The following is a 4,490-nucleotide window of genomic DNA, read 5'->3' on the forward strand; positions in this document are numbered from 1 at the left end:
GTCATTAACAAGAGTTTACGTCATTTAAAGGTGTAAATCTAAATTTTATATGAACTCAAAATTGTAAAAAGTTAATCAGTTAAAATACATCAAGCAAAAAATCACAACAATGTTTTTTTTTCTAATTAACATTAAAAAGAAAAATCACCAAGACCACCTAGATCAAAATCTATATCCACGTAAGATATATATTTTCGCTTATGGTAACGATGATAATCACGAAACAGCTCTGTGTATATTAAATAGATAAACTTTGAACAAGAGTTATTTCTCATTAATCGTATGGTGTACACACTCAATCAACCAAAATCATTGATCATTCTGACCGTTTTGTTTCATTAAAGGTTATTTTTTTTTTACAATTTTAACATTTTACATTTCGTTAATCAACACTTTAAAATAATTTTGATCTCTTTTTGGACTATTTTCTATGTCATTAAATTTAGTTAAGAAAATAAGCAAAATATTCCAGAGCGACATTCAAACTCATCAATGAAAAATAAACTGACAATGTCATGGCTTAAAAAAAGTAGGTCACATTCTGGTAGAGGGAACTGGATTTTTAAAAGACATTAGGACATATCCGACATCTTCTGTGAAATAGATAACGAAAATCAGTTATACCTACATCATAGCACCTATACCCAAAATTACGTCATACTGAAACCTTTAAATATAATCGATTTTTCTATCTTATTCGTCTTTAAAGAGAATTAGCAGGAGATACAATTTTAAACTTATCTTCATAGTTAAACATAGTACAATTTAGTCCATACGAATCTCTTTCGATGTCCTTATTTCGTTCCCTAGGTCCTTGTTTTATTTTCTGACTGCGTTTTATATACTTTCTTTTTCTTTTCATTCTCATTGATATGAAATCGTCGTCTTCATATGACAATCGATGAAGGCTGTTTGCGATATCAATTTGTATTGTTTAAACATATTTCATTGTCCAAAAAACATTGAAAATAGGATAAGACACAAGTTTTGCCTATTTTTTTTTATGAGCGTCACTGATGAGTCGAAACGCGCGTCTGGCGTACACAATTATAATCCTGGTACCTTTGATAACAAGTAAAACGTCTTCTCTATTACATACAACTAATAAGTAACCGAACAAAATAAAACATTTAATGATAACATCATAAACAATATTAATATGGAGATATGAAATAAACAAGAAGTTAGACGACATGGCTCATCGATTTTTCTTAAAGTCTAGTTGACAGTAAATGTATTCATGATAGACCCAGGGTTGTTTTAAATTTGGAATAAATATTCACTCTAAAAGTAAGTTATGATTTTAACCTTCATACAATGTGATTATTACTCAAGCAGGAAAAAAAACAGCGATATGGCATTTTTTTAGATGATAATATACCCATATTTTGACTATTTTATTTATGGTGTCTGTTTAGTTAAAGCATCATTGTAAATATAACGGAATTTGATGAGATTGTCATCAAAGTGAGAGGGTTAGCGCTATAAAACCAGGTTTAAACCACCATTACTACATTAGTACAATGCCTGCACCAAGTCAAGAATATGACAGTTCTTGTCCATTCGTTTTTGATGTGTTTTGTTATTTGATTTGGCCATGTGATTAGCCCCTTTGAACAAAAAATTGAGGTCTTGTGTCACATGTTAAGGATATATAAATTCGTTTGTCATAATATCGATACAGCCGGAATATTCATTTGAAATCCAGGTAATATAACTGACTTTTATCATTAGGCTGACATAATTAGTTTTGTTCGTCCCTGTAGCTAATATATTTCGATTGATACTGCAGACAAAAGAAAATTAACAAGTTTAACTAGATACAGAAATTATGTTTATTTAATAAAGTTTCATTTCTCATGTCTGTATCTACCACCCTGTAGCGCATAGCTAAACCCGTATCGCATACCCCGTATCGCACCACTTTTGACAAAGTTGATTTTAGATGAATTTGGCTATCAAGTTTATGTATTTTTGTCGTAATGTTTGTCTTAGAGCGGTCCTGATGGAGGTAAATCAAGAAAACCGCATCGGACGCATTGAAATTATTTAACGTGTTGTTTTTCAATTTTTTAGACTGTTTTTGGAACTCTTGAGTTGTTATCCGTTGAAATGTTAGCAGCCGACGCCAATGTCGGACATGTCAACTCTCTTGCTGCTAGAAGGACGCATGTGTCCATATATTAAATTGATGCAAGCACTTGTTCATAACCGCATCTCTTTCAAATAAAACACCTACGATCCTTGATTATCTTTTCCCTCTAATATCTCCAATGTAACGTGCATGACGTGATATATCGAATGACGTCAAAGTTGAACATATGACATCCAATTGCTGTATTTCCTGGCATGATACGAAATGTAACCACATTTAATTATCGACGACTAGAGGTTTAAGCTGCAGTGTAAAAGGGAGAAAAATCGAAATTTCTTCAACCATATTTGAAATTGTTTCATATCGGAATTGGTTATTCTGATTGTATTTGCATGATTTAAAACAAAGATAACAAAATGATCATCTCACAGTTTTCCACTGTCATTTACTCGGACACTTTGGCACCGAAAAAAATCGGCGCGAGGACAATTTGCCATTCGTGAAGACAGTTCGGCACTCAAGACAAATATTTTGTGATATGAAATCAGTTAAAGGGTACATTATAAATTCGTCATCTGTGTTTTTAAATAGTCATTTGGAACAGTAGGTGTTGATAGGACATCCTTTAGCAGATATAACAGATATGTTTCACCATGCATGAAACAATGTGTATGTAAATGTATGCTGGTAAATTGTATCTACGGTTATATGCATGGATCTTAAGTTGAATAAAAAAACACATGTAACACATTTCAAACAACTCATTTCAACTATTAATTTATTTCACAATAAAAAAAAGCAGTAAAGAGACATCGACATGACTAGATGAACCGTAATTGCTTAGAAGAAGCACACATGAAAGTTAAAGAGTCCAAGAGTGTAGCATGAAAAGTCGGCCCTAGGTCTGCCTACTGTGTGATATCAAATCTATATTGGATAGTATATCAATCCTTAACCTATATATTTTTCGTAAGAAAACTTCAATTTAGACAATCTAAATACCTCCGTTTTAATAATGATAAAATCCGTAGCACATGCTGTATCACCCTCGACCAATATTACCTTTCAGGACTTCGGCCCTCTGCTGGTATTGGTTACTCGGGGTATTACAGAATGTGTTACGGTTTTCACTGTGTATTGTTCTCTCTATATATCGCTGCTAACGCAAGGAGACAAGAAAACACAACTTATAAAACAAATTAGGACCATTTATTTGTGAAATTCTCTAAATGAACTATTTACAAAATCAAATGTATTACAATAAAGCAAGTAATCAGCAATTTTGACATATAAACCACATACATAAAAAGGTGCAAAAAATACAAAACAGTTAATCAAATACAAGACTCATTAATCATGTTAACATATCATAATATTTATATGCAATTTTAAAGAAAATAAAACTTGATGCTGCACGTCTTTATTTAAGATTCTTTACTTTACTTGACAAACAGAAGATAATGGCAATGTACAGGATTTTCTACAACAACAACCCCAAATACATTTTCGTTCTTGTCAAAACTATCCTCGGTTATAACCTTAACGTCCTCTTTTTCTCTTATATGACCAGCCCCTTTTCTTTCCATTGTTTCCGACATTTCCTGCTTTAAATACATTTGTATTGTTGTGATTATGTTTCTGGTGATTAAAATTTTGAACTTGTTGCCTTTTGTTGGCTGTTGTTCATGTGATTCTTTGTCAATTGTGTTCTCCAATTTATTTATATTATAGTCCTGTGTTGTCATTTTGATGTTATATTTCACATGGCCATATAAGTGCGAGGTTTGGCATGCCACAAAACCAGGTTCAACCCACCATTTTTTCCTTTAAAAATGCCCTGTACCAAGTCAGGAATATGGTCATTGTTATATTATAGTTCGTTTCTGTGTGTATTACATTATAACGTTGTGTCGTTTGTTTTCTCTTATTTTTGAGTGTAAATTCGCATTGCGATAAGACGTGTCACGGTACTTGTCTATCCCAAATTCATGTATTTGGTTTTGATGTTATATATATATGTTATATTTGTTATTCTCGTGGGATTTTGTCTATGTGTGTTACATTTTAGTGTTATGTCGTTGTTCTCCTCTTATATTTAATGCGTTTCCCTCGGTTTTAGTTTGTTATCCCGATTTTGTTTTTTGTCCATGGATTTATGAGTTTTGAACAGCGGTATACTACTGTTGCCTTTATTTATTGCAAATATTTGTGTTGCCATTTACGGAATTTTCATTTCCTTCGTCGTTACTGCCGATACTCTTATCTCTTTTCCGTTCAGGATGTTCAAAATTTCCTACCCCAATTTCATTTATAATTTTGTTCTTGTTGTCAATATTAGTAGTGTTATCTGCTGTATTTCTATCGCCTGTATAGTTACTTCCTATGCTCAATTTTT

Source organism: Mytilus galloprovincialis, chromosome 5, assembly GCF_965363235.1.
Source record: "Mytilus galloprovincialis chromosome 5, xbMytGall1.hap1.1, whole genome shotgun sequence".
Classification (NCBI taxonomy): Eukaryota; Metazoa; Mollusca; class Bivalvia; order Mytilida; family Mytilidae; genus Mytilus; species Mytilus galloprovincialis.